The following is a 25,903-nucleotide window of genomic DNA, read 5'->3' on the forward strand; positions in this document are numbered from 1 at the left end:
TGTTGCGTTCACTGTCTCTCGCAGAACATGGTGAATCTGATTGTTCTCCGGGCTCTGTGTAGATCTGAGGGGGTGGAGATTGATGCCTCAGTATGGGCCGGGAGCTTCTTACTATTCCTCATTTCTCACATGTGTGTGGCCTCCAAAAACACAAGCGACCGCAGTTGGACATACAGATGTCCTGACCAACTTGTGGGCGCAGAGCTTCAAAAAGGAGCTCGCTTTCAGAGAAAATTGCAGTACCACTGAAACCCCCTCTCACAAACCGATACCAGTATTCTATTAGTACTTTGTTTTGAGTATTTGCTAATACCGATATGAGTACAAGGAATAATCTTCAAACATACTGGGCCAGATCCTGTGCTGGTGCACGGGGGGGTGGCGGAGCTATGTGCTTTGAGAGGGCATTACGAGAGGAAGTGACTGCTCTGATGGAGCAACGCTGCATTCATGAGCTTGTTTACATCGCGCTGCCTTGTGTTCTTCCTTAAAGGATCTGTATCATGCTATTTTAGCCATTCCAAAGTTAAGAATAGGCATTTATATGATATATTGTACCTCTACCACAACATTTTCATTAATCCATTGGCAGAATGTGATTAATGTGATTGGTTTATTACTTCAGCTCATTTCTTTGAAACGTTGTGTTGTTTAGAGGTATTAGCTTTGTTTTCTCCATTCATTCCCAGGGTTCAGTGTTAGCATTCACTGTGTCACTGTCGCATTTTCAATTAACATCGGTCATGTGGTGTTAAAAGAACAGAAATACTGTTTTAAAGTAGGAAACTAATGTTATATTTGATATAAATAGAAATGATTGATTTGAAGTGCCAGAGGAAAATGGAGCTTCTTACCAGATCTGACAGAAGGTCAGTGTGCCCCGTCGTGAGAACCAGGGTCACAAGTCAGCTGACTCAGTTTCCCACAAATCGAGAAAGATTTTTTTTTTTTTTAAATTTTGATTTTCACTTTTTTGCAGATTCTTTTAGTTGAGATCACGAAGAAGCCTCACCATGTTTCAGATAACAGTATTGGTATATTTAAAAGCGTGAAGTCTCAGGGTGAAAAAGTTGGAGAAACAGTGTCATTGTGTGTGACTTCATGATTATGCAACGCTTCCCTGTGTGTCTCACACAGGCTGACTTCTGCTGTTAACGCTCTGAATAGCCGAATGCTAACGTTGGAATATGCCCCGAAACCGACTTGCGTCCCTGGTTCCTGTGCCTGGACACAATTATCAGTCATGAAATAACTCAAAATAGATGAAAATGGTATCGAGGAAATAAGTGGTGCTTTCATTTGAGTACATCGCACTGGGATGGCAGACAGTCGGCAGAACTGCCATTCGTTCCAACTTATTAAGTTAAGTTATACCAATCTCCGTAGAGAAAGCTGCATTTGACCCAGCCTGCTGCTGGGGAAACCTGCAGGATAAGAGAGCATCCAGCGTAGGTGGGCCCTCAAGTCAGGCTATGGGTCAGAAACACCCGGCTGGATGATTAACCTTTTGTACATGTTTTTAGTGGTAGGGGAAACCGGAGTACCCGGGGGGAAACCTACGCAGGGAGAAAGGCCTTGTCCAGGTGGGAATTGAACCCGCCCATGGCCATGTCCTCAGAGCTCGAGATCCATCCCTCTAACCAGCTTTTCAAATGTTTTTTCTTTCCCATTTTGTGTGAGAGAAAATGGCTGCATCATACTTTTGCTCCTGATTCAGAGCGTGGCCCTACTTTGGCCACACTTCCTCTCATTACAAACATCGCCATCACACAGGACGCTTCAGTCCAGAACGAAAGGACGGAGCAAAGCGTGTTCAGGTCACATTACATTTGCACTGTTGTTTCCCCGGGATAAGTGAGGGCTCCCACGGTTTGAAGTTGTGTTACCGTGATATCGCCTTTATCGTCGCTGCCTGCCCTCTCCCATGTCGGTGCCTAATGTAAGCTTGTTCCATTTTTACATCTTTCTGCCCTTTTATCCCGGCCGCTATCCATAATTCAGCCTCCTACAATATGCAGCAGCCGCGGCCAGTGATCCGTGGCTACAACAACAGCCAGTTTGTACCCACGCTGCCCAACACATGCTGCTGTCTGGAGACACGGAGGAGAGAGGACAGAGGGAGATACTGATACTATTCATTATATCAAGCCAAAAAGTGTCATAATAATAGAAAAAAGAAGTGTATTGGATTTTTAAATGAATGAAAATAAAAGCAAATATCAGCCCTATTCTGACGGGATTAGTTTTACCTCGGGACCACATGCGATTTGTAATAATCGTGGAGAATGTCTGTGATGTTATTCCGTGCAAATCGACCATGTCAGTGATTTGTAAAGTAAGACATCCCCCGTGAATTCCCGATTATATTTTGCTGAACAATTATTTGTTGCTCTCACTGGCAGCAGTGGTGTTTCAGGAAACACTCTAATGCAGCCTCTATTCTTCAGTTTAGGAGGAAAGACGCACATTCAGTGACGTTTCAGGAAACACAGAGTCGCCCTCTGTGTTTCCTGAAACGTCACTGAAGGCGATTTGTGCCCACAGTCACAGGAATCAGAGACACATGTCGTTTCTGGCATTTTGAGCTTTTCACCGATTTTTAAAGCTTTACTTCAATGTGTAACATGGAAATCTGATAATATTTGGACACGTAGCGCAGTTCTCACCTCTCTCTGCTGCTCGAGTGACAATAGGGCTCATTTACATCTCATTTAGATAAGCCATACCCGTTCCCCCTGTAAAGCTGTAAAGCACAGGGGGAGAAGAGGCCAAAAGCAAGAAAAATGTACCATCAAAGAAGAAAAAAACATAGGTTTGCAAACATGTCTCTTGCATAAATCCACTTCCCATAGAGCCTACCTCTACAGCAACTAGCAACACAATGACAACTAGCAACATTATCCCAACACACACACATGTGACCAGAGGGAAAGAAGAACTCACACACGGTCATTAGTGCCATGGACAATGACTACGTTATATTATCCGTATCCTGCACACACAGCTTACGACCAAAAACAAAACGCAAACAAATCCAACCCACTGAACACACCACGTTAGCTTACAGCTGGTCACACTGGAAAAGTTAGCCTGGACAAGTTCACTGGTTTCACGCAGAAAAACGAACTTCTGTAGTAGTATTCCATGTAGTAGTATTCCAGCATTAGCATTCGGCTATTCAGAGCGTTAGCAACAGCAGCCAACCACGCAACACTCCACGGTGTGCGCTGGTTCTCCGACTTTTTCACCCTGAGATTTCACGCTTTTAAATATACCAATACTGTTATCTAAAACATGGTGAGGCTTCTTCGTGATCTCGACTAAAAGAATCTGCAAAAAAGCTTCTTCCTCGATTTTTGGGAAACTGAGTAAGCCGGCTTGTGTCCCTGGTTCTCGCGGCGGGGCACATGTTCAGCAGTTCAATCGGCCATCTTTGAGTCCCGCTCCGTGGCTTACCATCGCCTCCCTCTCCTTTCTGTTCGCCATGTATTTTATCCAAATCAAAGCGCCCTCAGCTACGACGTTAGCTACATCATGTTGGCTTTAGCGGCAGGAATCCCGTGCAAACATAAGGAAAGACACTGCAGGTGGAGAAATAATAATGATACCCAAGTGATATCAATGACTAGTTCTAATCTTGTGAAGTCCAAGCCTTTAAAGGTGGAGTTTGTAGGAGCTGCTAAAGTGGAGATGTTGCTGCAAGAGGGGAATGAAAACATTTGTAGTAAGCGGGCCTAAAATTTTGCAACGTCTGCACATGCTGTAGTTTTGTTTTTGCTTACACTGCAAGTCCTCATGAACTCAGAGAATATACTGTAAAGAAGAATGGGAGCAATTTTATTCAGATGTAGTTACACTTATAGGTACCCATGCTTGACATTCTTAAAGGGATATTTCAGGATTTTTGACATAGGGCCTCATTTCCTAGTTATCCAGAGTGTTGCTGATTTCTGGAGATATTTTTTTTGTGCAATTCATGCAATTCTTATATTTGAAGAGTTTCGTGGTTAGTCTGCTGTTATAAGTGATTTGCCTCAGGTGCACTGTGGAGCGGGTCAGACTGTTTTTAATGCAGGCTAGCTGATACCATAGAAGTGCGCTAGCCAAGCATTAGCCTAGCACCACGAAACTCTTCAAATATAAGAACTGCTTGAATTACAAAAAAAAATATATCTCCAGAAATCAGCAACACTCTAGATAACTAGGAAATGAGGCCCTATGTAAAAAAATCCTGAAATATCCCTTTAACAGAATCCTGACAGGACGTGACAACATTCGTGGCCGTGCGTAATAATTCGTGCCATTAATCGTAACACGTGGAAACAGTTTGCAACAGTTTGAGACGGCGCGTGAAGCCTCTGCCCCCAATCACCAAATTCCACTTCCCACTTGGTGCCCGAGGATCATGAATGTGGATTAATGGCGTTTGTGACATGTGCTTATGTGTTAACCTACCCTTTATCTCACAGTCCGCGAGCTGTGATCAAATCTTTCAGTCACTCGATTGCCAATCTACTGCTAACGCCCGTAATGGAATGAAAGCTTGCGTTTTGTCTTATTCAGGTTCAAATCTCTCCTGGTTAAAACAAAAGAAAGAGTGGACCAGACAGGCGCGCTGCGAATCAAAGACTCACTCTCCCGTTTTCCACGATTCACCACGATAGATCCGGCGACGTGTAATCCCGTGTGGAAATGTCCGGGCGGGAGGAGACGTCAGATTCACTTTGCTTCCGGCTCGATGGACTGTGACACTCGCGTACGTTTGGAATCGGAACGTAGAATGTGTACGACTTTGCGACGCTCGGTCAGGGCGACAAGACCTGCTCACAAAACCTACAAACTGTAGAATCTGTGAGCTCTCAGCGGAGAAGGAACTGACTGCCTTTGTGTCACCACTGCACACATTTCCCTGTTTCTGATGCGTCTGTGTGTCTCTCTGTTTTCAGTGATGTGAAGGCCGGGGATTGAAGAGGCTGTTCAGAACTCCGTCTACACCAGGTAAACTCTGTCTCTTATCTCTTTCTCTGGATCCAACGGTGAACTGGAGCGTTTGAGTGGAGCACTTTGGATATGTGCAGGTCTCACGGAGCTTCAGCTTGGACATTAGGAGGGGCTTGTTAACCACAGAAGGTCGAGATGACAGTTTGAGTCGTGGGTCATTTAAAGGGATATTTCAGGATTTTTGACATAGGGCCTCATTTCCTAGTTATCCAGAGTGTTGCTGATTTCTGGAGATATTTTTTTTTGTAATTCATGCAGTTCTTATATTTGAAGAGTTTCGTGGTGCTAGGCTTGTGCTAGTGTTGCAGCCGAGGCTTAACTTAAATCAAAACAACGCCACCTTGGATTCTGGGCCCAAGGAACCACAATTATTTGTTTACAAGGTCACAGGTTCGATGGGAGCATGAAAATGGACAGACAAAGCAAAAGTTATATAAAATAGAATTTATTTTATTTTGATAGAAAAGGCGTTTTTGTATAATTTATAAATCTAATTTAAAATTGTTTGTTAACACACACAACCGCATTCACACTCATTCGTATCCACATCCACTCAAACAATGAACAAAACAAAACTCAATTCAATCAAGTCCTATTGCACAATGTGGTACTCAAGGCCAAGCTCCACACCGTGGAGACCAGGATAGGAACCAAGTATTCAGCAGCCGTTGAGTATTAGGGCCACGCAGACGCCAATAGCCTTGTTACCTTGTTTGTGGAGTAGTTCGTGAGACCAGCGGGAGCGCCCTGGTCAATTGAGTTCAGCAGATCGAAGCGACCACGACCATATGAAAAGGGAGGTAGGAACAGGATTCGTCAATTGAAGCACTCCGCACACGATTCGCCCGGTCCTCTCTCAATACGACCGCGTTGCACCGCATACGCACGGCGAGGAAAAGCCCCAACGCCACAGCCCATGGGGACGGCAGGTAGAGCACGCGCACGGCAGAGGCGTGAGCTCAAGAAGACGCCAACATGCTTACAAACAGCCCGGTTTTAGGACAGATCGAACTAGATTTAATGAATGAAAACCACACGGAAACTTACCAAAGACGCATACGGCGAAAGCGTGGTTCAGTTGCGCGGCCTTACGCCTTGTGCAACTGAATCGCGTGTTTGGCACGAGACGCCGGCCAAACGCAGCTGCTCCGTCCCCAGGCTAAGCTACGTGACGTCAGAGGCGAAAGGGAGGGCTGAAGGTGAGATGCGACCCTAATATAGCATCGGGTCTAGCGGTGATTGGTTTGCCAGCGGAAGTGCGCACTACCACACTAGGCTAGCACATTTCTATGGTATTAAAAACATTAAAACAGTCTGACCTGCTCCACAGAGCACCTGAGGCAAATCACTTATAACACCAGATTAACCATATAAATGTCTGTGTCGATAGAATAATTTTGGGAATATAACTGACCTAGCATCACATGAACGATCGCATTTTGAGGGACTATTTTCTAGCAGATCACTCTGCCACTGCGTAGCTTATACAACCACAAAGCTGATGCTGCTTAAATATAAGTTATTTTGAATGCAAAATGGTTAAAATGACTCTATCGACACAGACATTTATATGGTTAGTCTGGTGTTATAAGTGATTTGCCTCAGGTGCTCTGTGGAGCGGGTCAGACTGCTTTTAATGCAGGCTAGCTGATACCATAGAAATGCGCTAGCCTTGCATTAGCCTAGACACTACACTTGGATAACTAGGAAATGTAAAAAAAAAAATCCTGAAATATCCCTTTAAGGTGAGACGCTGCAGGTGAATAGGGGAACTCGTTTTCTGTTTTCATATAAATTGAGGCATAAAAATTGATTTGGAAGTTTATTGTTGATGATGTTGATGATGATCACACACTGAGCCGGGCTTGTTGGTTTTGTAGTTTCTTGTTCACATTTCATCTACAGTGAGTCGTTGCCGAGTGGTTTTCTCCCGGAGCTAAGGCACTATTAGCCGCGACAAGCTAGCAACCAGCTCGGAACATTCATTGAAAACGAGCAGCATATTATGCATTAATAACGTCACTAAAGCAGGCAACTACCTGAAGCAGCCTTTATGGTGATCACACACTGAGCCTGGCTTTACACATTTGTGGTTTATTGCAGACTTTTCATCAACAATGAGCTGCCATCGATTATAACAAGCTAACGGGTAACCTTGAATTGTCCACCTGCACAGATAATGTCCGTCTTTTGAGTCGTATGGGCTCCTGCAGATCCTGGTGTCGTCCATGGGGGTATAGTTAAAGATCCACAGGGCATGGCAGTAGCAAAGAGGGACTAGAGCAGGGGTAGGCAACGTCAGGCCCGGGGGCCAAATACGGCCCTCTAGCATAGAACCATTGGCCCTCAAGAGGATTTTGAGAAATAACTTTACACAAATCAGAGGTACTTTAACCAGTAGAGTTTAACCCCTTAACCCCTGCCTTCATCAAGCACATTTTCTCCAGTTTGGCTCTACCCAAATCTTAAAAGCCTCTCGATTGGAGCTTACAGCCTATAGTAGTAACGCCTCATCTGAAAGCTAAGACTGTCAAAACTGATCTATGATTTTTCCTCACGTTGCCGCCGCGTTGTCTTCACTTTTTTTTATGCATGTTTGTTGCATTCTGTTGCTTTTTCATCACGTTTTTGTCAATCCTTTGATGCTTTTTTTCCTCCAAGAAGCTTTTTAGATTTGGGAAAGGTCAAACTTCGCTTAAGGGGTTAAGTACTGTAAAAAATGTGAGAAATACTGTCAATTACCTAAACATTTCCAAACAGAGCACCAAATTAAGGTCATATATTAAGCACAGCACTGGCATTTGTAAGGTTTACTTTTGACTAAAATTGTCAGGTTCGTCCCTTGGTCTTTTTACAATGAAGAAAATCGGCCCTCGACCGTGCCTACCCCTGGACTAGCGCCTCCAAACAACAGTTATTTTTCAGGCAAACGCTCGTTCCAGGCGTGCACACCGTGTCCAAAGTCACTTTCCGGGTCAGGCGCTGGATCAAATCATATCCTGTGTGGCCATTGTTCACAAAGTGATAAAGTAGCTCCTTTCCAACAATAAAAATGAAAATGCACCGAAAATCTATCGTAGTTTGAATACGTGTGGAGAAAACGAGCGGAGTGTTGTGATGATGCCACAGACAGCGTGTGGAGGGGGCGTGTCGGAAAGGGTCAGAGGTATCTAAAAAAAAAGTAAGCCCGTTCCTGTGCGGAGTTATGATTTTTTTTAAAGAATAACCAGAATGCTCATTCTAGCCACTAGGGGGCATTAAATTAAAAAAAAAAAAGGAAAGAGTTCCACATGTGTCCAGCAGAGGGCACTGACAAAATAAGAGCTCAGTATATGAACAACACATTATATAGCCATGTGGTGAATGGACAGTCTGCCCCAGGGCAGCTGTGGCTTCAATAACAGCTTATAACCACTTCAGCACTCCACACTGGATAATGTCTAGTGTGTAGTACTTTGAGGAACTTGTGACACAGGCTTGTAAAGTGCAATACAAGTGTAAGCCGCTGTTATTAATGAAGCAGTTGGAGCTTTGACCAAATCACAGCTTATCATTATTCATTTATTGGAAACATTTTCTCTATTATATAGTATATTATAATATATATATTATATATATATATATATTATTTCGGCCTGCGACCAAAAATGAGTTTGTCACCCCTGGTTTAGACCATTTACCATTTATAAAGTAGTGACATTGTTTTGTAACCTTTTTTCCATATGTGGCTGAGGCAGATTTTAGACATGAAAAAGCCTCATCGTTCGCTTTACTAAACCGTCCAAAAGTGCTGTTTTTACCTTGAAGTTGCTGCTAGGGCTCTTTGTAACGATGAAGGAGGGAAACACGCTGTCCATCTGCCGCGGCCATGAGGAGTCCTGCCTCTGCATGCGGTCATCCAAAAGTCCAAAAACACTGTGTGCACCATGGTCCTTGTGTTTCGGTTTGGTGAAATCTGTCAGTCCATCAGATGATTTTTTCATCTGCTCTGAGAGGTGATGTAGCAAAGACCATAGACTGTAAACACTGCTGCGCAACGAGCCACGCCAAAGTAGTGTGGATAATCCCAAAACGTGTTGCTCATTGCTCAGAGAAGAATGTGTTTTTCACATTTTATCCAATGTGCGCTAACCGCTGCGCCTGTGCCAGCAGCATCCCCGATACTGCTCCACTGTGACATGTAAATCCATTATTGGTCCAAAGTACCTCGGGTGAAGAGGGGAGAAGGAGAGATGGCATGTTTGGGCCCATAAACAAGCCTGGGTTCTTATTTTGACACATTCTGACATCAGGAGGACTCTATTTAGTGTTGTATGTGTCAAAACAGTCCATTCTTAGACACACATGGCATTCTAGACCATCTATAGGCGAGGTTTGTTTGTGTTATTAAGGAAACGCCTCGAGAACATTCTTGAATTTTGAGGGCACACAGGTGAAGCGTGGGTGGAGTTACAAACCCAAATGTGCACACATGGAAAGTTGTGGCCTATGACAGAGCGGAATACACAGAGAAATACGAGCAGCTTGCTCCCTTTTCATTTCTCTCCGACTGCAAGCAAACTTTAGCCTCACGCACTGTGTTTGGACAAAGCAGCTCGTCCTCTCTGAAGTCTGTCCAGCTCCTTTGGTCCCACTTTGTCAGCCTTTAAGGCGAGACGCTGCAGGTGATCTCAATTTGTAACGTTTGCAATTAATGTACAGTGAGAACCATATGTTTACATACACTTCATAAAAAGACACATTTGCATTTTTCAGACATGAAACCAGAATGAACTTTTTTTTTATTGGGTCAATTAGAATTTTAAAAAATCTTTCTATTTGTCAAATACCAGACAAATGAGAGATAGAATTTTCTACACATTTTTTGTATTACTTTTTACAAAACCAAAAGTTTAAATGCACTAATATTACTATACCTTTAAGCAATTTGTTAACCTTGGAAGCACAAGTCTGGTTCATCCTTGTGGGAAATTTCAAGACACTTGAAGGTGCAGGTTCATTGGTTAAAACAATGATAGAAATGACCAGTCATCATACAGATCAGAAAGAAGGCGGGTTCTGAGTCCCAGAGATGAACGTGCTGTGTCTGAAATGTAAAAATCAACCCAAGAACAAATGCAAAAGACCTGGTGAAGATGCTGAACCTGGTCAGAGGAACTCTGCCAGGAAGAAACTCTGACTCCAAAAGAAACATCAAAAAGCTAGTTTGGAGTTTGCAAATAAAAAAGGACTTAAAAATCCTGGTCTGATGGAAAAAAAAAAAAATTTGTCCATAATGACCATCGTCCCGTTTGTTGGAAAAAGCCTTAGAATACCATCCCAACTGTGAAATACGGGGGTGGCAGCATCATGCTGTGGGGTTGTTTTGCTGCAGGAGGGACTGGTGCACTTCACAAAATAGATGACATCATGAAGAAAGAACTCTATGTGGAAATATTGGAGCAACATCTCAAGACTTCAGCCCGGAAGTAAAAGCTTGGGCACAGATGGGTCTTCCACATGGACAATGACCCAAAGCAAATTAGCCAAACTGGTTACAAAGTGGCTTAAGGAAAACAAAGTCAATGTGGTCATCACAAAGTCCTGGTCTCAGTCCAGTTGAAAATGTGTGGGCAGAGCTGAAAAGGCATAGGCGCACAAGGTGGTCTACAAATGTGTCTCAGGTACACCAGTTCTGTTTGGAAGAATGGACCAAAACTCCTGCCAACTATTGTGAGAAGCTTGTGGAAGGAAATCCTAAATGTTTGACCCAAAATATACAGTTTAAAGGCAATGCTGTCAAATATGAATGAAATGTGTGTAAACTTTTGGTTTTGTAAAAAGTAATAAACAAATAGTAATAAACAAAATAAAAGTGAATTCTGGTTTCATGTCAGACAGTGAGACGTAAATGCAAAAGAGTCTTTTTATGAAGAACATCACTGAAATGTGATGACTCAGATCTCATCAGTAAACACAACTCTTAAAACTCTCCGGTCTAAACGTGTCACATTGTGTGTCTTGATCATTAGTGGAGTGATGCGTTCTTCCGCCATTAGCGCCTGGTTTCTAACTTGCGCGTGTCCAGTGAACGGCAAATGAACCACAGAAACATCTTCCAACCGCAAAGGAGAAAGTTGTAGAGCTTGGAATTGCATGGATGAAAACCGCATATTTCATGATCGTACACCAGTTATTCCCAAAGTCCAGAGCGTCATGGCCTAAAGATACCACAGGGGTCCCTTTGTTGGAAAGAATTTGAAATGTTCTACAGCCTACAATGACAGCTGTTTTTAGGTGAAACGACATGCATGTGTTTGATTTCTCCATTGATATTGGCCGTAAACTGTAAAAGAAAGAGTGCTGGTCCATCAAACTAAACAATACACTGCCTCGCCATAAAGAGACGTAACTGTTCTGTTCTTAGATGGTGCCTAACAAAGAAAATAGTCTGCGGTGTTCAGAGAAATGTGCGTCAGGAACAGCGTCCCATGCATTGGGAAAGCTGTGATAAAACAGAGACGGCTCCACCTCCAACATGGCCGCCCCGTGCGTCTAAACCATAATAGAGCGGGGCAGATGACACAGTGCATTTATCAGAGTGTCAGAGCAGCCTTGACTGACCTTATCTGTTCCCCATCTGCCTTCAACCACGTCAGCTTCATTTACCGCCAGCACCGTCGCCAAGGTGAGGACTCGCAGACGCTCTCACACTCCACAATATTACTGGACATTTCAAAAAAACAAAAAAAAAGGAAATCGTGATTGGAAGAGTTGCAGTTACAGACGTCTGAAGACTGAGATGTTTTATGGAGAGATGTTCTGGAAGATTCCGCTGCTAGTCAATAACAACTATTAGAACTAGAACTAGACGGACGGAACATAAAGGTTTGCTTTTACTACAGTCCCGATCAGAAGTTTAAGACCAGCTGAAAAATAGAAAATCACGTTTTGCATGGTTGGATTGTAGCATGGTTCCAAGTAGAACTTCAATATGCAACAAGAAGAAGAGGGAGTGCGACAAATAATTATTACTGAAAACAACAATTAAACTGAAGTCATCGGGTCAAAAGTCTAGGACCACATGTCTTTAAAAGGTCAAATCTGTGCATGACAGCCAAAGCATAAGCAGAGCCCCTCATGCCATCGCTGCACAGGCTCGTAAAAGATCCTGAGCATTATGGAACAGAAAATCCCAAAACTACGTCACCAGCTCTGAGACGGAGGATGTGATTGGCTGGAGGATCCTCACACCACATTAAGGCTGTTCCTGGAGCCGACTGCAGCCCAATAACCAGTGGTTCCCACAGACGAGGGCCTCAGTCTGTAACATCTGCACAGAGACCGATTGATGCTCCTGCACCACCTGAAGCTCCATTGTTCCACTGAAGGTCATTATGGCGCCCCCTCTCTGAGGCTCGTAGAAAACACCTCATGTGGATCAGCTTGTGACGCCAGTATCCATGGAAACCATCAGGACCATCGAGGTCACAGTTTATTATCAGAAAATTAAACATTCTTCACCTTTCAGTGACCTATGTTTGGTCTCTCTCCAAAGTCCAAACGGACGGTTCTGTGGCTCCAGGAGACGAGGCCTTTGTTTGTGAAGCTTCAGTCGCAGATGAACCCTCTGAAGGGTATTGGGGTGCAGTCGGCTCCAGTAACAGCCTTCATTTGGATCGAGGATCCCCCAGTTATTGACAGTCAATCAGATCCTCCGGCTCAGAGCTGGGGACATTTTTAGAGGTTTTCCACATGACTTTTTTGTTCCATAGCCCTCAGGATCTTTTAAGACATTCAAAACGACTGTCTTGCTGCGTCCCACCTCAGCAATGATGTCAGTGTGAGGGGCCCTGTTTATGCAGCTCAACACCTTTGCATCAGGACGTCATGACAGAAAATGACACTGAATCCACATTTTTGAACAGATGTGGTTTTCTCTTATTTCTTTATATTGATAGCTCTAAATGTCTTTGTTCCCCTTTTCACCTGGCCTTAGGTCTCACGTGTCTCCTGTCGCCTTCGTCATTGGCGCTAAAGACCTTTGTTTTGCTCAAACCTCTGACTTGTGCTGGCGCCACTCATCTCGTTCTAAAAACTGCTCTCTACACGTTCTGCTGATTGGAAGCGAGGGGCAGCGGTGCATCATGGGTATAACGCGACCCCCTCATTATCTGGCGCTGCTGCTGCTGACGTGCACGAGCGTATGGCTGTGACAAAACTACCACCAGAACTGACACCTCCGCCTCATTAGACAAGACGAGGGCCCAGTCAAGGTCAGTTGACAGTCCCTGACCCGGGTGAAATACAGCGCCGACCCGTGAGCGAGCGCGTCTCCGCTGAGCTGTAAAGCAAACAGCCACACGACTGAGCGGCGCCGATGAAGACAGATCTGCTGCGGCCCCGCGCCGTCAGCAAGGGACCACACCGCTCATGTGGAGCCCTGGATTTAAAGCCACAGGAACTATAGCACAAGCTTTATTTTAGTGATATATTAGTTGCAAGGATTTGTTCAGAGGGGATTTTGGATCTGATGGGGTCAGGCAGAGCAAAGACGAGACACGGCAGGTGAAAGTATTGCTTTTTCACATAGTGAAACATAGTGGCGAGTTTTGTCCTTTAACTTCTCATTTTTCATGTCAGAGTATAAAAATTACCCTGTGCGATGTTTATTTTATGACGTTTTGTCACTAGTGAAGTGAAGATTTCCAGGAAGGAACTACAACATGACGACACAATGCAAAAACACTTTATACATCCACAAATATTGGCAAGTTTTACATCCTCGTGTCCTGCCAAATCAATCAATCTTTATTTATAAAGTGCTTTTCATGCATTTCATGTAATACAAATGTTACGAGTGTGGTGGGGATTCGACCCAAAAGCAAAAACAGCCAAAAACAGGTTCAAAGGAAATTTAATGGCAAAGGCCAAGAACAGACAAAAATGCAAAACTCTCTTAGCACAGGAACACAGAACAGGACACACACACAACGCACCGACAGAATACAAATGAACCGACCAGGACAAGGGAAAACACAGGGGTCTATATACAGAAGGAACAGGGAACAGGTGAAACACATTAGGGCGGGACAGGTAATCAACACAAGGGAAGCAAAGCAAAACCACAAGGACAGAACAGACATGACAAAATAAAAGACTAGACACAGAACCAAACCAGGGGACAGAACACAAATAGACAGAACCATGACAACAAAGTGCTTTACAGATTTAAAAACATTCTCTCACTCCCACATCCTCCCACAAATACAAACACATTATCGCATTCACACACGCCAAATATGGTCATTTCCTTTCTGGGAGACGGATAAGAATGGTACTATGTGCAGCATTAAGAAAACTAGCACAGTTTTACTCCAAATTAATATATATATTAGTTGTGCCTGTGGTCATTGGGGCACTCGGGGCAGTGTAGTTCTAGGAACTGCAAAGATGCTGCGCAGAACCCTCAAGATCCCAGGCCTCCCGAGGAAGAGTTTTATATATATATATATTAAAAAAAACTTTGCTGTTCCTAGAACTGCACTTTTCTGGACCGAGATGTTTGATGTATTTCCTGGGATCTGCTGGAGCCACTCCTCCAGTTTGGGGGTCACTGCCCCGAGTGCCCCAACGACCATGGGCACCACTGATGCCTTCACCCTCCAGGTTTTCTCCAGTTCTTCTCTGAGCCCCTGGTATTTCTCTTGTTTCTCGTGTTCCTTTTTCCTGATGTTGAAGTCGCTTGGTATTGCTATGTCGACCACAACGGCTTTCCTCTGCTCTTTTTCCACCACCACAATGTCCGGTTGGTTCGCTATTACCATTCTGTCTGTATCTGGAAGTCCCACAGGATCTTGGCTCGGTCATTCTCTACCACCTTTGGAGGTGTTTCCCACTTTGACCTTGGGTTTTCCAACCCATACTCTGCACAGATGTTCCTGTACACTATATCAGCCACTTGGTTATGGCGCTCCATGTAAGCTTTCCCTGCCAGCATCTTACACCCTGCAGTTATGTGCTGGATTGTCTCATTGGCCTCTTTGTCTACACCTGGGGTCTTGTCTGGTGTGGTAGATCTGGGCCTCTATTGCTCTGGTGCTCAAGGCCTGCTCCTGTGCAGCCATGATGAGCCTCTGTGCTGTCCCTTAGTCCGGCTCTGTCTAGCCATTGGTAGGATTTCTGAATATCCGCCACTTCAGTTCTGTTTCGGTGGTACATGCCGTGTAGGGGCTTGTCCTCCCATGACTGGACCTCCAGCACCTCATCTTCTGTTCCCCATTGTCTGAGACCATTCACTGAGCACGTCATCATTTGGAGCCTTGTCCTTGATGTACTTATGGATCTTGAATGTTTCATCCTGGATAGTGGCTCTCACGCTCACTAGTCCTCCTTCCTTTTTCATTGCACCTTTCAAGGCCTCTGTCAATTGACTCACTTCTCTCCGTGCTGCCTTGATGTTATCCTCAGCCTTCTTTTCCATGGTGGGTATTTCATCTCATGGTTGCTCTTACGATAGCCAAGCGTCTCTAGGATCACTGCTGCTGTGGAGTATATCAGCTCATTGGTTTCAGTGATGGTTGATGTAGGAATTGCTCTCAGAGCTGCATTCACATCTTCTAGGAGACTTTCTGACAGTGCTTCTCTTAGCCTCTGTAATTGGCTTTGGGGTTGCCTGCTGGACATTTTTGCCATGATCTTATTTTTCAGGTCAGTCGCTGCCTCGTTCAGCGTGATGGCACTTATTGGGGCTTCGTACCCAATCTCCATTGGGGGGCTGGTGTTAACTCCCCTCTGACCTGGTGTCCTGGCTCCCCATTGCCGGAGCATTGGTGTTGTACCTCGTCAATCTCAAGTTGTGATAGCAGTTGCCGTTTGTGGATGTTGGAACACTGAGCTACTAGTTGTTTCGCCGTGAGTTCGGACTGTGGGTTTCGAAGTAACTATTTCTAGGCTGGCTAGCTCAAGTGGTAAGTCACCCGACTTGCACACAGTAGACCCCGGTTTGAATCCCCGTTGGGGAAATGGGCTGCCAGTGTGGGTCTTTAGGCAAGACCCTTCACGCTACTGCCTACCTCATACAATGATGAGAGACAATGAAATGAATGACATGCCGGCTCAGACGTCACCCAGCCAAACAAGGTCTGTGTCAGGTGCTGGGGAACCAGAGCACCTCGATGTAAATGGGCTACTGGAAATGGGCGAGATGCGAGAACAAGGCTCTGATGGAATGCTACTACTATATATGTTTTTTTTTTATTTTATTTTATTGGAAGTCATATTGGTTTTCCAATATATAGATTGGAAAACATATATATATATATATATATATATATATATATATATATATTATAATTATTGCCTATTTTATAAAAAATTGCAAAACTTTTAGACTTCCAGAATATCACTATAAAGCAGTACTAAGTGTAACTTGTTTACCTTAATTAATCCTTCAGGTGTCTCTTCACCTTTGCAGGGCTTCCTTTAAAAGTCAGAACTCTGAAACTCTGGACTCCCAACAGCTGTAACTGGAGCCAAAGCATGTCCTTATGTTTAAGCATATTAAGTAGCCATATGCTCCCTGTGGGTGCTTGGCGTCAGGCCTTGATAACAACACGATCGAGCTGAAAAAGCCTTCAGACGCCAACAGGGCTAAAACAACAAGTACCAGCCACAGTGAGAGTTCTTATACTTTATCTGCTGCTGTGGTTTCAAATGGGCTTCAGATGCTATATAGTCAAACCTTATATATTTGATTCGACTTGTGCAATGATGGTAATGAGTCGACTTTAATTGTTCGGCTACAACCAAAGAGTCCCCCCATGGACAAAGTCGTGCAGTTGGCCCGTACCAGCCCGCACTGTCCAGCCACAGCACAAACCAGACTGTGCACGTCCTGCATTGTAATCGCTCCAAAAGGTGTTCTTGTTTTGTCTTTGCCGTGTGAAGTTGTATTCCCTCACCAGCCGTCTGAGCCGTGTTCGCTTTGGTACACACCGGAGCCGTGTACTTCCCTCTCCCCAGACGCTTCCTCCCTAATGGTGTGTAGCCCTCTGTCTGTCAGCTCACAGACACGTGTATCCCACCACGGATTTGGGGAAAACCCTTCAGCGCGTCTCACTGCCTTTATGTGGGACGCCTCCGAGTCTCACCTGCAGAGTCCCAGCGCTGTCTTCCCCCACTGTTAAAACATGTACAATAGCCAGGTTTGCCTCTCATTAACGCTAAAAGGCCACCAGTGTTGGGGGTAACGCACTACTTAGTAACATCTTACAGTACTCGTAAGCGTGTTCACATCGTGGAAATACTCACACACTGTCCCAAATACTACATTAATCACACATGACATGACAACACAGGCACTGACCTAAGGATGAACTCTACCTCCTTGTCGGAGTCATTCCCTTCTGCAGCACGTCTGATGTAGACGCTCTGGTATAAGTTAAAGTTATTGAGCGCAACAACATCCCCCTCCAATCCTCACACTCTGATGCTCGGATAAGCTTGTTAAGGGTGTCAGTAATATTGCTGGATTTGCTTTGATGAGATTGACTTTGGAGAACACACACTCACATGAGGCGCTAGGATGAGGAAAAATAATCTAAGCTAAGCCGTAATAAAGAAGCGGGAAAATTACCAACTCGCGAGAGGTGAGACGGGGTTACGTCTTGCTCACCAATCAAATGCCACGGCTGCGGCCCAGGCAGGAGGATAATGCGATAGTGGATTTGTAAAACTGATCCAGGGACAGTCTCTCCTTCTGGCAGCAGATATTACACCTTTGTGAATGAAGTGTGATTCCGGATCAGAGTGAAAGCAAAGTGCTGCTGAGAGGGGACAGTGTATGGGATCCACAGCTGAGGGCTTCCCCGCTACCCTAGGACGGGAAAGACCGGGCTGCCATTTTCTTTTTGTTTAGGAGGCAAATGGATGTGGGAATGAAAGAAAATTTAAAGCCGTTCCTATTGCATCATAGTCTGAGACAAGATCATACTCTGAAAACAAGACAAATCAGCTACTGCACTTTGGCCCTGGTCGACCTCGGCACAGCAGATAACATTCTCTAAGCTAATTGGTAGCGGATGAGTCTCTAACACGTTACCTTCATCATAAAGTAGCGCAGTAACGTAATAAGATACTTTTCTAGAGGAGAAACGAGCTCACTTAACAAGTTACTTTTAAAAGTAACATTATCCAACACTGAAGGCCACAGCGGAGACTCATTTATGCAAACATTTGCACCGCTAATACTATAAACAGTAACATCCTGTAAAATGATCTGTGGCTCAGTCAATCAGGCCCTCAGTGCACAATACCAGGAGAACATGTCCATGAAAACACACGGTTAAAATCTGTTCCATAGTTTCAAGAATATGTAGATGGCCCCGCCCCCACTGGGTGGAAAAAAGGAGAATTAAGGCTAAGGTGCACTTTATTGTCCTTGTGTTGTTGTGATGTTTTGACCCATCCTTTGACGCCGCTGAACACAGACAATACATTTTTTTCAGTCTTCAAAGATGCTGTGAAGAATAGGGGTCCTCTCTACACAACTGGATTTAGCGCGATTATAGAGCGACCGGTGGTTCACAACAAAACATAATCCTGATGTTTTCTAACACAGCGGTGCGTCTCTGTCCTCTCTCCTGCGCCATTTCGCTCTTTGGAGGAGAAAACTGACCCCAGATCAGCAAACGAGATGGACCTCAGCCCCGTGACGGAGGAATGAAGCAGCTGAGTAGAAACCCGACTTCAAACACAGTGCCGCGAAACTGTTTGTGTTTGAAATGTAGGCGCTTCATGTGACCTTTTGACGTGGGCAGTGGGCGACCGGCGTGCAGCGTGTGGGGGCCATGTCCAGGCTGATGGACACGTGGCTGGAGGATTCACCTATTGTACTGTACATGTTTTTGGCAGTAGGGGCCCCGCTGCAGCATACAAAGGTGCTGTAAAAAATCTGAATGTGCTTTGCAAGGTGATGTTTTATCAGCAATCCAATAAAAAGCAAACTCTTCAGATGGCTCTATAAACCATCACACCTCAGAGCTGACAAAATCACAAAATCATTTTAGTTCCTCCTAATGGACTCCGTTCCTACGTGATGGTGTGTCCTTTGACCTTCCTGTCGCCTGGAGGTCATCAGCCGTCATCTCCACCTGCTCCAGCGGCTCCTTCCGATCGCTGTTGATAAGAAACGCCCTTGGATTTCCTGCTCGTCCATCTGCTCTCTTCAGTCCGTGTTGTTAGCGTGTTCACACACAACATGGCTCAAACTGCAATTCAGAATGAGCTTTGACCGAGCTTGATGGTAATGACACTGAGCACTTGTTGTCTCAATGGTTTAAAGGGAAAAACATTCTCCACCGGTAGATCGTTTTCTGCAGATAAACAGTATTGTATTTCCTGTTTACACTCTTTATGTTATTTAAAAATGAACAAACACAAATCCAAAAAGTGACCACACAGCCACAAAGAGGAAGAATCTTAGATGACTTTTGTAAGCCTTAGCTTTCAAATGAGGCATTATGTATATCCCTATAGCCAGGCTGTAAGCTCCATTCCAGAAGCTTTTAGATTTGGGTAAAGCTGAACTGGAGAAAAAAAAATGAAAAACTGAAAATTTAAAGGAACCTAAAGCCGAGTGTTCCCCCCCGATCTTTCTCCGAGGTTATGGCGTAGCCTTTTCGGCATATTGGGGTGCAGTGTGAGATCTTGTGAGAGGGAATGTTACGTGACAAAAATGTTGTGACGAAGTGATGAAAACCCGAACAAAAAGCACAGAAACCCCCCCACAAAAACTGCCAAAACAAGGGACAAAATCATGGCGACAAAAAGGTTATGGTCAATTTTGTAGGTCTTGCAAAGGAGGCGTTCCACTGGCCTACAGACTCTAAACACGTTTGGAGAAGCTTTTAGATTTGGGCAAAGCCAAAATGGAGAAAATGTGCTCGGTTACGGCGGGTGGTTCAGAGGTTCATGGTGCCCAGGCCGAGTCGTGGACATAGAAAACGAGCACCATTAACAACAACAAAGCTGTTTCAGATTTCTAAAGACATTTTCACACAGTCGAGCACTAACAAGTATTATACTCGTCTATTAGATCTCATTTTGACCAGTTATTCTGTGCCATGAATAAACCATCTCACCCTATGAAAGGTGTTTTCTGCAAGAGTTTGTGAGTTGCTGCCTCCACCAGCAGGTATGAAGTTATGACCAGGGTCTCTCTCCCCTGCCTGTTAGTGGAGCCGAGCAGTATAAGTCTATGTTTTTGAACGTCTTGCTAGGGCTGCTCGATTTTAGAAAAAATAATAATCACGATTATTTTAGTAATAATTGAAATCACGATTATTCAAACGATTATTTGTTGCCTTAACAAAAAATCTTTATTTTATTTATTCATTTTTATTATTATTTTAAAAAACAACTATGGACTACATTTTCTTTGGACGATAAAAGCATTTAAAAAAAAAAAATATGCTCACGTTTCTAAACTAATTCTATAGGGATACCTGCTCCCTGCTGGCCAGCCCTCACACCTGTCCAACAGAGCTGCGCGGCCTGATGACATCATCACACAGCGCTAATGTTTTTATGTCAAACCAAAGCCTGAGCGTTTAGCTTGTGAAATGCGAAGGGAACAGAAACAATCATCTCAGCAGCATGACATAATAAGAGTTTGCTTTGAGCTCCGTTGATCTGCTCCTGAAGAAGAGTTTTAGACTTTTCTACTAAACCAGGGGTGCCCAAAGTGGGGCCCGCGGGCCAAATCTGGCCTGCCGAAACAATTCTGTTGGCCCGCCAGAGGGTGACCTACTTTTGTGCTGCATGTGGTTAATACTAATTCTCTTCCATTCATTCTCAATGGGAAATATGGATGCAGTACACTTTTTGGCCACCAGGGTCAAATTGGGGGCGCTGTTTCACTCCTTTCGCAAAGGTAAGGAAACACTGTTGTGGTGTCTTGGTGTTTATGACAGGGCGTTGTAGCATCAACTTTCCCACCAGTATTACATTTTGCACTATATTGCTACAATTGTTGATTTTGTTCATCTAAAACTAGGCTTTTGCCAGAGTTTTTTTTGTTTTAATTTGTGTTAATGTAGCATGTTATTTTCATAGGTAGAATCAAATTCAAATGTATACCAAAAAATACAATAAAGCAACTATGTGTTTCACGCTGGACATCGGCGTATTTGGCCCGCGACCCACAGGCACTTTTTCATTTTGGCCCTGGGAGACAAAAAGTTTGGGCACCCTTGTACTAAACAAACCAGGGCCTGAGTAAAGGATATCGAGGCTTCTAAAACACCTGTTCTCATTTCAGCACAAGGTGAGCACTTAACAGTGGCGTTATCTCAAGAGTTAGGTCTAAAAAATATTTGTACGATATTATTTACAGTCTGTCACGCTGCGCTGGACAAGCGAGAGGGCCTCCTTAATAATCGTTTGTTCTCGATTATGCTATTTTTGTGATCGTCTAGTGTAATAATCGAAATCGTAATCGAATTTCGATTAATTGCACAGCCCTACGTCTTGCTAGTGTTTGGCCGTGTGCCGTCAGTGCCATGGATGTCCGTCACTGGAGGAGTCAGATGAGGTTCTTCTGAAGAGCGTGACGTCACTCGCGATGGGTTTGTAGCATTTAGCCGCAAGCACAACTTTAGCCGCTGCTAGCATAACCTCCGTGATTTATCGCCTTCCTTGGTCGTCTTTTAGTGGCTTCTTTCCTCTAGTTTCCCCTAGCTTGGTGCTTCGGAATAATCCAAATCAAAAGTCCAGTGTCCTCATGGTAGCTTACACATCATCTCGCTGTTCTGCCGTTCCTTTAGTAATGCCTAAAGCAATGCCTTTTTGAATTTTTTTCATCAGTAGGTTGAGTAATAAACTCTGCGTGGGTGAGGGAGGTGCAAGGTGCAGCGCTGGTCTTCATCTACTGTTTGCGAGTGTGGCGCATCTCGAGGCGCATCTCGAGGCGCATCTAGAGGCGCATATAGAGGCGCATCTAGAGGCACTTATTGGTAATGCATTGGTGCTGGACCGGCGACAGGATCGTTAAAGAGACAAGATGCAAGTTGGTCATTTTTATACTCATTACGGCCACCTCAGGTCTTACGCGTAACTGCAGCTTCTATATTAAGCTCATGACGGTTTCTGAGTGACAGTGCAGGATTTTAGGGGAGGCAGTTGCGGTGAACAGGTCTGGGCTCATTCTACACATTAGGACATGGCTGGAACATCTCTTATGCAAAGAGATTACATCCATTGGCCGCATGAGGCGTGTGTTTGCCGCCGCTGGCTTCGAGGATGCCCTGTTGAGAACAGTTTGCTGTCCATCTCCTCATTTATGTGTAATAAACCTGGCCAGGTTAACAAACAGAGTGACTGGATGTTGTGTATTTCATGTTCGCGTCAAGTCCGTGACCTTCGGCAGGCGCTGGTCCGCGGTTCATTTGCATAACAGACGGGCTGACAGGATGAAGATGGACTTCCTCATCCCCCACAGAGCCGGGCTGTCAGGGCTTAGTCTGATGGAAGCTTCAGAGGACTGTCCGACGATGAAAGGCTGCGGGTTTAGATCTTTACAGCTATATTTAGCGTGGTCATATCATTCCGTATACAGGCTGTGAAGTGCTATAGAAGCCCTACAGCGACATACTCTCTTTCATAAATCCAGTGGAAATGAGTATAATAGACACGTCCTTGTATTTGCTGAACACTGAGTAGCGGCTTTACAGGTTTGGCGATATTTTTTCAGTCATTTTGTAACAAAGGCAAATTCGCCTGGGTGCTCAAAGATTTGAGTGGGTGCTCAAGCCCTGCAGCACCCACGGGGTCGGCACCTTTGTACGTAAGAATAGAAGTTTGCGAAAAGGACTTCTGCGGAATTTAGAAACCTCTGTCCAGATGCTGCCTCGTGGCTTCTCCCAAGTATTGCAGCAATAAAGTTCACTGGAGATATATTATTTCAGGTTCTTTTTTGCGTGACTGAGGGCACGCACAAAGACCAGACAGGTACGCATCAACTTGTCTAAGCTCAAGTGAGAACATATCTTAGCGTGGAAAAACGATGGCCTATTCCTTTAAAGTACTGGTATAGAACAAAACATAACATTACCCCACGGCACTGTGCATCAGTACGTTATAATTATAATAAAAATACACAGAAACAGGCAGCAGCCCTTGAACCAAACTGGTCTTCAGCAGACAAAGAGCACTTTGGACGAAGCGCGTTGGCGTCGCTGTCTCCAATATGTGTGAGTAATTGGTGCCGATTTGCGAGGCTGTCCAGGCTGCATGGCAAGCTTCCAACAGTCTGACCCCAGGCAGCTGTGGCTACTGTAGTAGAGTGTGGAGGAAATTAATAGTGACAGTGGGACACTTTGAGAAACTTGTCAAGCACCGAATTATGGACTGTCGTGGGTTATTGCCAGTAACAGACATGTGGCCCGTCTCTTCCGTAGCTGCTTTGTAAAACGTTCGATTTCTGATTTTGCGTTTGGAAAGAGCCGTGCTTGGCCTGCATTACCCCGGCGGCTCTGGTGGCAGTTAGCTCCGTGTAAACAGCCTGCTGATTGTGTTGTGAGCGGGGCCAACCACAGCTGCTGCGGGTCAATGACAGGTCAGCGCTAACACAGGCCTCTCCGGTGTCCACTCCACGCTCAGGGCAACGCATTTCAACTTGTTTGAACACATACTACCATTATCCAGCTTACTCCATACTGTGGCAAAGCAAGAAGTCTGGAAAAGTGACACATCTGTGCAACAAAAAGGCAGGCACACTGATGATCCAGGAAGAAGCCCAGTGTAGTTAAAGTACTAGTATCGGAGTATAAAGTGTATAAGATGAATATTTGGTGACACTTTAAGTCCTTGGTACTTACAGTGGTAATTCTAGGTATTCATTGTGGTACTTACAGTGGTACTTATGGTGGAACCTACAGTGGTACTTACGGTGGTATTTATGGTGGTACTTGCAGTGGTACTTACGGTGGTATTTATGGTGGTACTTGCAGTGGTACTTACGGTGGGACTAGTAATAATAGTGGTACTTCTAGGTACTTATTGTGGTACTTAAAGGATACTATAGTGAGAATTACAGGGTATGTACTTCTAGATACAGTGGTAACTCTTAGTAATGAAGGTTGTACTTCTTGTTTTCTCTAATGCTGATTTATGTTGTTTTATAGTCACAAAATCCTAGAAATTACTTCTGTATGTAGAAGTACCACATTTACTAACCTATGTATTGCTGCTGTAGTATCCTTGAATTACCAACAAGTACCATAGATGTATCACTGTAACTACTAGAAGCTATCACTTAAAATACCAAAGTAAATAGAAGTACAACCTTCATTAAGAGCATTACCGCTGTATCTCTTAGTAACGAGCGATACAGTGGTAACTCTGTGTCTCCCTAACCCCAACCCTTATTACTAGTAATTACCACTTTTAGTACCACAATAAGAACCTAGAATTACCACTGTGAGTACCACTTTAAGTGCCACAATAAGTACCAAGAAGTACCACTGTAAGTACCACAATAGGTACCACTGTCATTACTAGTTATTACCACTGAAAGTACCACGGATTTACCGGCCCGTAATGTAAAGTGTTAGCGAATATTTTGGATAAAGTTGTGTGTTGAGCTGGTCCGCTTACGTCCATGAGTCTATGGGGGAAATGACTGGGAATCAGACCCCCATCCACTGCTGCTTTACATGGAGCGCAAACAAAAGGAAGCTGGTGTTTAGGGGCAAAGGTTGGATTTTGTGACGATCATTTCATATTCCAGATTCAAGATCAAGATGAATTTAAATTGTCTGGAAGCAAATTTGTCTTCCACACACAGACTGCCACACATAATACACAAAAAATATACAAATACAAATACAAATACAAATACAAATACAATGGCATAAATAATGACGGGACATAACATACAAGACAGAACATTACAAAACACAGTCACCGCTCTGCTTTTCGGTCTTCTTTTAGGAGTTCAGACGACTCACCGAAATGGGGAGGAATGAGTTCCTATACTGTCTCTGTTTAGGCATCTCTTTTTGTTTTTAATAGAGACTATAGTGTGATCCGGAGGGGAGCAGCTCATACTGGGAGTGCTGGACATGGGATGGATCTGAAATAAGTTTCCTTACTTGTTTGATGACATCCTCCTCAAATATGTACCTCCACCCATCACTTTGTGTGCCGCGTACACCAACCAAGTCAATAGGATGTTGTTTCAGAACTGTAATGGCTTTTTTTTTTTTTTTTTTGCCTCCTGCTGTTGAGGTTCACCAGTGGTTTAGACCTTGTGGTTAATGGTCTGTGTTCTCTCTGGTGAAGTGTCTTCTCTTTACTGCTGGCTTTACACACACACACCACCTCCTGGAGATAGTTTTTGATCTGACCTGTTGTTGTGAAGGGGTTTTCTTCACCAGGGAAAGAATTCTTCAGTCATCCATCACATTTGTCATCCATGGTCTTCCAGGTCTTTTGGTGTTGTTGAGCTCACCGGTATGTTCTTTCTTTTTTTATAATGTTCCAAACTGTAGATTTAGCCTAATATGTTTCCTATCTCTCTGATGGGTTTGTTTTGATGTTCCGTCTAATAACGGCTTGCTTCATTGATAGTGTAGTTCTTTGGATCTCATATTGATGATTAACAGCAACAGCGTTTAAAATGCAAATATCACACTTGAAATGACCTCTGGACGTCTCATCTGTTCCTTGTAAATGTGATAATGAGGGAAGAGCAAACACCAGACCACGAAACAGCTGAGCAGACACTTGTCCCATTACTTTTGGTCCCTTGAAAAGTGCGAGGCTCACATAAAAAAGCTTGTAGTTCCTACACCGTTCATCTGATTTGGATGTAAATACTCTCAAATGAAAGTCTGCAGTTTATGTCCATCTTTGGTGTTAT

General features: G+C 44.2%; 1 protein-coding gene across 2 annotated transcripts in view; it reads left to right on the forward strand.

Annotated features, from left to right (window-relative positions):
- The first annotated feature begins 4,945 nt into the window (after nt 1-4,945).
- The window catches only part of LOC306960245 (protein ELFN1-like), a 46,003-nt gene continuing 25,045 nt past the window's right edge, over nt 4,946-25,903 (forward strand). For both annotated transcript variants that reach the window (XM_079552615.1, XM_079552616.1), the window contains exon 1: nt 4,946-4,998. The gene's annotated coding sequence lies outside the window, so the exon portion shown is untranslated. The remainder of the gene's footprint in view (nt 4,999-25,903) is intronic.

This window comes from Gobius niger, assembly GCF_951799975.1.
Source record: "Gobius niger genome assembly, chromosome: 3".
NCBI classification, from domain to species: domain Eukaryota; kingdom Metazoa; phylum Chordata; class Actinopteri; order Gobiiformes; family Gobiidae; genus Gobius; species Gobius niger.